The 12,399-nt window shown below is 42.4% G+C and overlaps 1 long non-coding RNA gene across 1 annotated transcript; it reads right to left on the minus strand.

Moving 5' to 3' along the window:
* Positions 1-422: 422 nt before the first annotated feature.
* Positions 423-11,272, minus strand: LOC136620793 (uncharacterized). Its single transcript, XR_010791175.1, has 3 exons — positions 11,131-11,272; positions 8,097-8,273; positions 423-692 (listed from the first exon to the last, which is right to left on the minus strand). It is a non-coding gene; the product is annotated as an uncharacterized lncRNA (long non-coding RNA).
* Between the last annotated feature and the right edge of the window lie 1,127 nt (positions 11,273-12,399).

The raw sequence follows: 12,399 nt of genomic DNA on the forward strand, positions 1-12,399 counted from the left end.
ACTGTCCCTGAACTATGTCAGAATGCATCTGTGGCGAGCCGCGGGAGGGGCCGATTTATATACTCGGGTGACACCTGATCTCGCCAGCCACTCACTGAAGGGGGGTGGTATAGGGCTTGAACATCGCAGGGGGAAGTTGTAATGCCTTCCCTGTCTTTCTATTGGCCAGAAAAGCGTGCTAACGTCTCAGAGATGAAAGTGAAAGTAACTCGAACATCGCGTGGTACTCATTACGAGTAACGAGCATCTCGAACACGCTAATACTCGAACGAGTATCAAGCTCGGACGAGTACGTTCGTTCATCTCTAATAGTGATATGTTTAGACAGTCTCGAAGTAGACAAATTATATTTGCTCCTGTGACCAAATGTAACATTCCATGCCAACCATTTCAATCAATGGTCGGCTAACGATATAATGAATGGGTAGGACAAGTCCATCAAAGCAAGAACTGGAACTCCCTTCTATGCCCTAAAAGGCCATTTGAACAAGGCTTATTGTTCATGGATAGAAGTAAAAAATCAAGCAAAAGAGTTTACAGTTGGTCTTACTTTGTATTTCTGGGTATTTTGTCATTAGCAAAAGACCCCATCTCATTGTGCTTGACATGCTTTCCACTGCAGCAGCAAACAGATCTCCCACGAGCACAATCAAGTTTTCATTGTGGTAATACTGAGTGGACTCTTGCTTTCCCTGTGTAAAATAAAAGTTCTTTATATCTAATACAGCATCTACCTTTTAGTAGAGCCATTTATACATGTTTGTACACTGCATAAATAGTAAATCCAGCGTTGCCCATCATGATCACTAAAAATATTTTTGGGTGTGTTGGTTGTCTTCAATGAATGTAGTTCAGGGCTGAGTTCCTAGGTTCAAATCTCATCAAGGACAACATCTGCATGGACTTTCACAAATTCCATCCAGATGTTGCCCTTGGTTAGGTTTTAACCAAGAACTACAGCACAGCAAGGCAACAATGCTAACAACTGAGCCACTACACCTATCTTTCATGCTCCAGAGGAGGAGAACAGAAAGCAAAAACTCAAATAATAAAACACATGCAGATGTTGCCCTTGGACAGACTCCTTATCACTGCTGTCTAGCAGTACTGAATTCTTCGTTCAAATCTGTCCAAGGACAAAAGCTCAGTGCTGTTTTTATGTTCTCTCTGTGTTAATTCTTGCTGTTCTTCTCCTTCCCTGGAGGAAAGGACAAGTGTGGTGACCCAGTTGTTAACACTGCTGTCTTGCACTACTGGAGTTTTCGGTTCAAACATGTCCAAGAGCAATATATAAATTCTATTTTTAAAGACCATGCAGATGTTGTTATTTTTTTTTTTTTTTTTTCAATTTGTTCTTTATTGATTTTTTGTAAGGGTACATATAAAACATACATACATTGCTTATACAAGTCTGCATATATCAATGGAAACAAGCTGTTTATAGTAAACAAGAATTATGTAACTTACTCTTTGTTTAGAGTCTTTGTATAGTCCATAGTTTTAACTTGAACGAAGAATATATTGATTATGCAGTAAAGTAAGTATTGTTTCTGCCAGGAACAAAATTACATTTGTCGTTATGTATAACATCTTTTAGTTTAAACCGGTAATAAACGATAAGATAACAATAGGGTATGGAGGGAGGGGGGGGAGCAGGTGGGGGTGGGGAGGAGGGGGGAAGTTAGGGAGGGATGCTAAGGCAGTATTATGTCAATTATCAACAACCACTATTAGGCCAAGTAAATTTGTAGCCACGGTTTCCGCCTTTTTCCTCCTTTTCCTTCGCCCCCTTTTTTTTTCCCCCCCCATTAGTTCCTTATTAGATTTATTCTCCCTTTAGGAAGGGTGGATGTGAAATAAACATACAAATATACTTTGCTTATGGAATTTAGCGTACATCAATAGAAGAGAGTTGTTTTCAATAAACAAAAAAAAAACAAAAAAAAAGCGAAAATGACTCTTTGTGTGGAGTCTAACCAATACTATGCAATTAAATAGCAGTAGGGCATGGAAGGGGAGGGGGGGAGAGGAGGGAGAGAGGGGGGGGGGGGGGTAGGGAAGGCGGAGGGGGTAGGGAAAGGTAGGGGGAACTGCTTTGGTAATGTTATTTCAATAGTCAAACATCGGCTATAGGGTCAAGTGAATTTGTAACCAAGGGTTCCATTTGTTTTGGTATTTTACGAATTCTCCATTTTTTAGGGCATATAATTTCTCATACGTATTGTGGTCGGTTAGGGACTGTATTAATTCTGGGATGGTGGGGACATTAGCAGCTCTCCACTTCCTTGAGATCAGGAGCTTGGCCGCCAGGAGGATATGGCCCGCTAAATTTTTCATAGGTTGCGGGATATATTTGTTATTCAGTAATAGAATGGCCAATTCAGGGGATCTGGGAATGGACACCTTCGAGATTCTTCTCAGAAGAGAGAAGACCGCATCCCAGAAGTGTGAGAGCTTTGGGCATTCCCAGAATATATGTAGGATATTACCCCTGTGGCCACACCGTCTCCAGCATCTATCATCAGAATCCGTGAATGCTCTCGCCAAAGCTGTCGGCGTGAGGTACCATCTGGTCACAACCTTGGTATGGACCTCCAAGATATTTGAATTGATAGATGTACTGTTTTCCCACTTGAAGGCAGTCAGCCATTCCTCTGGTGAGAATTTTCTCCCCAGATCCCTCTCCCAATTGAGAACATGTGCTCGTTTTATTCCACCCATGTCTCCTGAGAGTTTGTCGTAGCAGGCTCTGACCTGGGAACGAGACACCGGGCATGGGTTGTTCAAAACATCCAGGAGGTCCCTCGACACCTTTATTTTTTCTATTTTAATAGAATTCAGTAAAGATCTTATTTGGAGATATTTGAAGGTCTCACCCGGGGGCAGATCAAATCTTGCGCCCAGAGATTGAAACGGAACCAACCCGTCTTTTTTTAATATGTCGCCTAAGTGTGTGATTCCTTTCTTAGTCCAACTCTCCAAATGTAGGTTAGGGACAAGGTATTCTAGTGTGGAGATGGGAATATTCTCCATTTTTTTTCCCTCACGGCGGTTAGTGTTTTGGGCTAGCCATTTCCATGAGTCCAATGAAGCTTGTATTATTGGGGAGATGGATTGGGGTTTGTATAGTGGGAGCACCAGAGAGGAGAGTGAGGCCAACAGGGAAGCCAAGAGAAGAGAGCGGATAGGCCTTCCCTCATTCATCTGGGTCTCTATCTGAAGCCAGCTAGGGCCTATTTTTGTTTTTAACCAGTGCCTTGATTGGTTAATATTGGATGCATGAAGGTATGACCACAGGTTCGGTACACCTAAGCCTCCTTGTTTTCTATTAAGGAATAGGATGGATGCAGCAACTCTTGGTCTCTTGCCTCCCCATATGAAGTTTGAGAGTTGTTTTTGGAGCTTTGCCACCACCATCCTAGGAATTGGGAGAGTAACTGTGCGGAATATATATAAGATTTTGGGGAGAATTAGCATTTTATAGAGTGTAACTCTTCCCATCCATGAAGGTTCTTTTTTCGCTAGAGCCGCTAATTCTGTTTGGAGGTTGGCCAGCAAGGGCAAAAGGTTTGTTGGGACCATGTTGGTTAGGGGACTACATAGCTTGATTCCGAGGTATGGAATATCGTTGCCTCCCCACTTAAAGGGGAACTCTTCTTGAATGTTGAGTTTTAGAGAGTTGTCCATGTTGATAGAGAGAATTTGGGATTTGTCTATATTTAGTTTATAGTAAGAAACTTTACTAAACTCTTGAATAGTTTTGTAGATTTCCCTTAAAGATGTGATAGGATCTGTGAGTAGCAGCAGGACGTCGTCCGCAAAAAGACTTATTTTGTGTTGTCTAATACCCGCCGATATTCCCCTGATTCTTTCATTGGTTCTAATCGCCTCTGCCAGGGGCTCCATAATAAGCGTGAACAGAAGGGGTGATAGAGGGCAACCCTGACGGGTGCCATTTGTGATATGGAAAGGTTTTGATGTAATCCCGTCTACTAAGACCCTTGCCGAGGGGGCGCTATATAGAGCCCGGATGGCCCCCAGAATACTCCCCCTGAAGCCGAACTTTTCTAGCGTGGCGAAGGCGAACCCCCAATGTAGCCTATCAAAGGCTTTTTCAGCATCTAAAGCCAATAAGACAGTTGGGGTATGGTCCGCCTCCGCCACTGCCATGAGATTCAGGACCCTCCTGGTGCCATCCGACGCCTGCCTTCCCTTCGTAAATCCCACTTGATCTCCGTGCACTATTTGTGGGAGAATTTTTAACAAGCGCTGGGCCAGTATTTTTGAGTAGATTTTTGTATCACTGTTTAGCAGTGAAATGGGCCGATAGTTCGCGGGTGAGTTCGGAGTTTTTCCTTGCTTAGGAATTGTGACTATAGTTGCGTTCAACATTTCTTTTGGAAGGCTACCTGTAGAAATTGCTTTGTTGAATGTATCGGTCAAACAAGGCGCCAGGTCCAGGGCAAAATCTTTATAGTATTCATTAGAAAATCCATCTGGACCCGGGGCCTTGTGTGCTTTTAGAGACTTAATTGTATCCTGAACCTCCAAACAGGAAACAGGGGAGTTTAATATTTTCAGTTGGTCTTCTGAGACAGTGGGAAGACTAATCCCCTCCAGAAAGCTGTTAATTTGTTGGATATCTGGCTGGGGCGTGGAGACATCTTTATTTAAATTATATAGGTTGGAGTAGAATACACTAAATTCATCAGCTATGGCCTGAGGGTGGGTTATTTTAGTATTCGTTCCATCTTGCTTGACTAGGAATGGAATTTTAGTTGGCGCCTGACGTTGTTTTATTATCCTAGCCATCAGTCTGGAGGGTTTGTTGTATGCTGTATAATAGTTCATTTTTGAGAAATTCAAAGTTTTAACGTACTCGCCAATCAGCTCCTGTCGGAGTCCACGGCGAAGGGACATCAATTCTCTGTGTAGATCAATTGAGGGGGATATCTGAATATTTTGCTCCACATTCGCGATTTGCGCGAGGATGTTATTTATTTGGAGCTGTTTCTTTTTTTTGTGATGGGAACTCATTTTAATTAAAATTCCTCTCATGAATGCCTTATGAGCACACCGGATGGAGAATACATCCACATTCGGGTTATTGTTTAATGAGAAGTATTCAGTTAATGCTTCTTTAATGGATTTTTTGTGCTCCGGAAGTCTCATAAGAGAAACATTGATTCTCCAGCTTCCAAGGGACGGGGGAGCCCGTGAAGTTTCCAGAGTAAGAGAAACGGGGGAGTGGTCTGACCACGTGGTCACTCCTATGTCCGCACTCTTTACTCCCGGAAGGGTCCACTTGTCCACTAAAAATAGATCAATCCTCGAGAAGGATCTGTGGCGTGGGGAGTAGTATGTATACTCTCTGGAAGTGGGATTAAGGCATCTGTAGGAGTCAAAGAGCGCTTGTTTGTGCAGCCAAGGGGAGAGCACATGAGACGTCCTGCTGGTTCGACTGGAAGAGTCAAGCTGTCTATCGGGCACGATGTTAAAGTCCCCACATATAATGAGTTTGCCTTTTTGGGCTTTGCGAATTTTTTTTGAAATTTTGTTTAAAAAGGAGATTTGTGAGGAATTTGGGGCGTAAACGTTGACTAAGGTTAATGGAGTATTATTGAATATGCCCACTAGGATTATGAACCTACCTTTGGGGTCTAAGATTTCTTCGGTGAGTGTAAAGTCTATCGTATCCTTAATAGCTATTATTGTCCCAGCTCTCTTCTCTTTGGCGCAGGATAAAAATATTTTTGGGAATTTTTTATGTGTGAATGAGGGGTGTTTTTCGGAGGCAAAGTGTGACTCTTGAAGACACAAAATGTCTGCTTTATCTCGGAGCGCATCTCTCCAAGCTGCCGACCTCTTGAAGGGGGAGTTAAGCCCTTTTACGTTTAGCGAGCATATTTTTAACGCCATCGTACAGGAGAATAATATGCAGTGGAATCTTGGACCCATACACAATTGTTGACTCTTATTTTTTCGGAGGTGGGAAGGCAAACATAAACATTCAAAACATAATTGTCTGGCCTTAAACAAAAAACGGCAGGGCCAGAAAACATACTTTTCCTAGAAATAGTAAACATATCTGTCAGATCTTAGTAATTCTGCCAATTAAAGAATGATCTCGCAGGAGTGGGATCCTGCAGAGGAGTGGGGGGTAGTAAAAGTTCACCCAACAGATGAGGAAGTTCAACCTCCAATTTGTAAAGAGATGCGTATCTCAGCGGGGTGAGCAAGACTGTGTGCTTTCTTCTTCCTCCGGCTCTCGGGATCGTTGGTTGGGAGCTTTATTATGGGCTTCCTCGGCAATATGGAGGCCCCAAGCAGTAAGAGCTTTTACGCCGTCTTCCGGCTTGTTAAAGATGTGGGTGATGCCTTCTTTATGAAGGATAAGCCTAGTGGGGAAACCCCATTTGTAGGGTACTTTTTCCCTCCTTAGTGTTATGGTGACGCGAGAAAATGACTTTCTTGGTTGTATGGCAGTAGCGGATAAGTCCACAAATAATTTAATACTTGAAAACTGTGGAGGAAGGTCATGCATGTTGCGAGATGCGAACATAAGTGCCTCTTTGACATGGAAAAAATGAATTCGCGCTATAACATCGCGCGGGACATTCTCGTGAAGGAATTTCGGTTTCTGTAAGCGATGCGCTCTATCGATAACTAGCTCTTGACTAGGGGTAGAGGGCAGAAGCTTTTTTATTAATTGCATCAAAAAGTCCTTCAGATCTGCTGGACTGACCTTCTCAGGAATGCCCCTGAACTTAACATTATTGCGGCGATTGCGATCCTCCAGATCCGCCATTTTTATTTTGATCTGATCAACTTCTTCCTCCAGGGCATAATGGGCGTCTATTAACGTATTATGCGAGTTGGTCAATTCACTCATTTTATCTTCTATGTGTGACGTTCTCTCCTCTATTGCATTTATGGTAGAGGTAAATGTGGATGAGAACGTATGTAAGTCCTCTCTCATGGTACTTCTTAGGGCCAGCAACATCTCCTTTATAAACACCTCTGATGCGGGTTGGTCTGATGTGGGGACCATGTCAAGCAATTCTGAGTTATTGGATGGGGGCAATAAGGTGTTAACTGCCTCCTCCATCCTTGGTCTCCTTTTCTCAGGACTTGCAGATGGGGAGGAATTGACACCTGGGGGTGACGAGTGGCTGGGCGCCATTTTAGCTGGGGGGGAGGTGATGTATGTAGTGGGTGCTGTTGTTTCACTCACCGCTCCCAGATCTGGATGTCGGCGGGTGTCCCTCCGGGTGGATGCAGGGCTCTCCGGCAGTGTTTCCTGGCTCTCCGGTAGCGTTTCCTGGCTCTGTGGAGGAGCTGAAACGGAGCTGTGCAGATCCTTTATAGTGGAGAGGCGCGCTGCCGACGGGGTCCTCCTGCCGCTGCGAGCGGCGAAGAAGTCAGCTACCGGGACCGGGGAAGCTTTAGCTGTCTTCCTTCTGGTCATGGCTGCTTGCTGCAGGTAACGGTGAATCTCCGGGGGAGAAATAAAGCCCGCTGATGCTGTAGGAGTCGCTTAGGAGGTTGGAGGAGAGCGGAGCTCACAGAATGGCGACCGTCACTTTCCTCGGTTAGGCCACGCCCCCGCAGATGTTCTTATTGATGAGATTTGAACAAAGGACCACAGCACTATAAGGAAAGTGTTTTAACCACTGAAATGCATTCTTTGAAGAGGAACAACCACCACCAAATTTTAATATTCTTAAGGGCAAATCAGTGAGACAAATTTGTACTTGCATTGATTTCTATGGGAGTTGGAATCAAGATGTCCCGATTCACAATTATTTTTTGAAAATGTTGATAATAATTTAACACTAACCAAATTATTTCACAAAATCTGGTAGTATATGATGCCAAATCTTCCTGTTGAGTTGGGTCTACATTTATAATGAGGACCTAGTTCTTCCACTCAAGCTTCTTCCAAACCAAACTTCCAAGCTGTAGTTTTGTGCAGTATGTATTTAATTCTATGATATGTATCTAAATACATAGCATTTTCAAAAACTTCATAGAGATAAAAAAGTGATCATGTTTTAACTTTTTAGCTCATAAAAATGGTGAAACATTCAGTATACCTCTTGCTGCTTTGCTAAGAAGGCATCAACAAGGTTGCTCTGGTCATTCATATCGAGTTCCTTCTTAGATTTTGTAAATGTCGCTATTATAATGTTTTGAAACTCTTTAAAGTTTTTACAAATTGTTCTATGAGGTCCAGGCAGCCGATCCATGATGGATGGAAAACTGTTGTATAACTTAAAGAAATTTACAACAAAATATCAAAAGTATTTATTTAAACACTGAAGTAGAAGAAGGTGACAATTTAATTTAAATTAAATAATTTATTTCAAATGAATTAAAGAATGTATGGAAAATTCCTTGAAATAATTGATCATTTTGAGAATTTCAAAAACCACCAAATTTCTAAAAATCAAATCAATTCATGCATAACAGCTCTCCTCCATATGGAAAAAAATATGATTTTGCATGGTTTTTGCCCAGTAGGCAATGCCTAAAGATTCTCTATCAGCTGGATTCCTTCAAGGACAATCAATGCCTTGAGAATAAAAAATGTAAATAAATCCAATCAACTGTAATTTTAATTAATAAAAATACAGTTATATCTAAAAATTGGAAGCCAGGAGTCTAACAATTATGAAAAAAACAGCACCACCACCAAATAAAAATAATAATGACTTATTTTCAAGCCACTATTAAACGTACAAGATATTTTTGGTTAGCAATGTAGAGGACACAGCATTTACTGGAGTCTCATGTCCCTTCATTCAGCTGATCAATTCAGTTGGACCCCATTAATCTGCTATTGATGGCCTATCCTAAGGCTACAATAAGTTATCAAATTTGGAGTTTGAGGTAACCCCTTTAGTGCTTAAATAAAGAATACAATCGTGACTTACCTTGACCCATGGGCTTCCTAGAAGTTTTATATTCTCACTAGCTAAAGCCATAAGCATCAGTATGGTCGGATCCTCATACTCAAATCTTTCATTAAGCAGTATGCCCACAATTATATTAGTTAAAGTAGCATTTAAACTGGTGAAATTACTGAAGGGCTTTCCTGGAAAAGTAAAATTAAAAATCAAAATTTTGAAAAAAAGTAAATTACATCTATAATGTGCGGTTATAGACAGACATAGCATTTTTTTTTATTTGTGTTTCTTTCTTTGTGCTGTTTTTTCTCAGAAAATTGTTAAATGTCAGGCTCATGTTTTGATACTTCATACCACAAAACTAAGCATCTACTGTCATTGACTCTCATGGTAAGCCCCAGAATGAGAGTAAGGCTGCATTCCCACGAACGTATATCGGCTCGGTTTTCACGCCGAGCCAATATACATCGTACTCATGTGCAGAGGGGGGAGGATGGAAGAGCAAGGAGCAGGAACTGAGCTCCCGCCCCCTCTCTGCCTCCTCTCCGCCCCTCTGCACTATTTGCAATGAGGAGAGGCGGGACAGGGGTGGGGCTCATTCACAGAACTTAGCCCCGCCTCTCCTAATTGCAAATAGTGCAGAGGGGTGGAGAGGAGGCAGGGAGGGGGCGGGAGCTCAGTTCCTGCTCCTGGCTCTTCCATCCCCCCCCCCACCCGGAAGATGAGGACGAAGTATATTGGCTCGGCGTGAAAACCGAGCCGATATACATCGTGTGAACCCAGCCTTAGAAGAATGATAGGCTGGTTAGTTTCTCCTCCATTTCTTCATATCTTATGGTATGGCGGGGGTCATTTCATACTCATTAAATGTCCTTATTACAGAAATAAGACATAACTTTGTCTAGAGTATTCATAAAAACTGTACACGGTGTGGACAGAATTATTGGTACTGCAACTAATCCTGTGCTGTCAGGCGAAGAGGACATGCAAGTTGGATATGTGAGCATTAGGAATAAAGCATAGTATCACACAGGCATAGCCCAGTGCAGAAACCATCAGAATGTCACGAAGTGTAGAGTCGATAGACTTTCAATGGGGTATGGTAGTGAGATGTCACTAGAGCAACCAATCACTACAGGACATTGCAGTACTTTTGGACCTTTCAAAGTCTACTGTTGGCAATGTTGTTCAGAAATGGAAAATGTGTGTGCAGTGCAGCCATGTTCGTGGATACCTTGTAAACTTAGAGAATGTGGACAACAAAGCCTTGTACAAGATGTGCAAGAATCACACACAATGTATGCTTAAACACTCGCTCAGGAGGTATCACAGGCCATTGGAACATCCATTGGCACCAGAACCATCCATAGGGAACTGCATGCATTGAATTTTCATGGATGAGCAGCTGCATACAAGCCCAACATCACAGCAGGGAATGCACAGGGGTATCTGCGATGGTGCTTGGAGCATTGTTTCTGGACTGTCAATAAGTAGAAGCAAGTGTTGTGAATAAATGAATCACTGTACACCATCTTCAAATGGTTGTACGTGGGGAGTTGTGTTTTCCTGGAGAGCAACTGCATATTCCAGACTTTAAAGTTTGGAAAAGGTTCCGTTATGGTGTGTGAATGTTTCTACAGGGAAGGACTAGTGCCTGGACAATGTGGCATCGCCTACCCTGTGGCAATACTTTGGTACAGCTCTGTATTTCTACCAACAAGACAGAGCACAATGCCATACAGCACGCAATGATGGGGCTTCATTTGAGAAACAGAATATCTGCAAACTTTGTTGGCCAGAGAAAAGTTCAGATGTCAATCTCATTGAGCACCTTTGGGATGAACTAGAACACCGTTTGCATACACGTTCATTACCGACATCACTATCTCAAGTTCTCCTTGAGGAAAGGAGACAAAGCCCTCCACACATCTAATGGAACTTAGTGAAAAGCATGCATAGGAGGCCTACTGCAGTCATTAAGGCCAATGTCAGTCCAACGCATTGAAAAATGCAAATAAAATTGCATTTCATCACCTTCTACGTGTGCCCCAACACTTTTGTCAACATTGTGTATGTCATTTGGGTAGCAATGAACTCTAAAATCAAGTAATTAGTGATTGCAGAGGTAAACAAATTGGCTATCATATTGAGAATGTAGTAAAAACATGAGAAAAGATAACATGCCCAAAATATACAATGCAGAAGACATCTGACTGCTTACCTTCGTATGATTTCAGCTTCTGTACTAAACACTCAGCCTCCTTAACTATCCTGTTTTCTATGGTTTTCTTGGCCATTCCATAATGTTGTAATGTTGAGAGTGTAAATCTTCTCATCACTTTCCAGTTCTCCCCATTGGAAAAAGAAATACCTAAGTAATGGAAGTAACAATACCTAAGTAATGGAAGTAATACAGGTTATGATGAAGTACACATACTGTGTATAGCCCTATAGACTTCTGCTGCTGAACTATGTGTAATGAACACTATTTTACCAAAAATATGCAGACACTAGAGACGAGCGAGCACCAAAATGCTCGGGTGCTCATTACTCGAGCCGAGATTTTTGTAATGCTTAAGAGCTCGTTTTGTGTAACGAACTCCATTGTAGTCAATGGGACACTAGAGCATTTTTCAAGGTGACCCATGCTCTGCATTGTTTTCAATCGAGCTGCGGCTGCTCCTGGCAGCTCCATCCCAAACAATGGTCTGCCGGCACCCCTTAATTGTTGTTCATGGAAGGCCTTTACATATAAGCCCTTCCCTGAAAAACAGTCATTTTAGTGTAAAAAAAATAAATACATTAAAAAAAAATGTACCCTCTGCCGCTGCCATGTCCCCCGCGGTAATAAAGAACACATCTTCCGCATGTGGCAGATGTTTCCTTCATCCCCGCTAGTAAAAAGAATTCCTTGCTGCTACATCTGCATCATCTGTGACAGATGCAGCAGAGGAATTTTTCAATTCCCTACCGCAGCTGTCACACATGACAGCTGCGGTAGAGGATCCTGCTACCGGACGCCCAGTAATTGGATTTCAGGGAAGGAGTTTTAATTATAAGCCCTTCTCTGAAAAAACAGGAGAAATAGTGTAAAAAACAAAAAAAAAAAATAGATACTCACCTCCCTTTAGCTGCTGGGGCTCAGCCGTGTCTTCTCCGTGCTGTTCTCGGCTCTGTAGTGCTGATCTAACAGCAGGCGTGGATTTAAAATCCCCGCCTGCTGAAAGAGCTGATTGTGATTGCTTGAGGCGTCCAGCCAATCACAGGCAGCTTTTGCCTGAATGAATATAGCAGGTCCCACCAAGAGCACTAGATAAACCCTTTCCGGCGTCAGGCCACTAAGATGCACAAGCCAGATTAGAACCAAAAAACCAGAAAGGTTCTAGATAAATGTCCAAACAAATAATGAATTGGCAGCATAGGCGGATGTAAGAAAATACAAAAAACGCTTTTATTACCCCATTACATAAAGACGCGACGTTTCGGCCTT

Source organism: Eleutherodactylus coqui, chromosome 1 (genome assembly GCF_035609145.1).
Source record: "Eleutherodactylus coqui strain aEleCoq1 chromosome 1, aEleCoq1.hap1, whole genome shotgun sequence".
Lineage (NCBI taxonomy): Eukaryota > Metazoa > Chordata > Amphibia > Anura > Eleutherodactylidae > Eleutherodactylus > Eleutherodactylus coqui.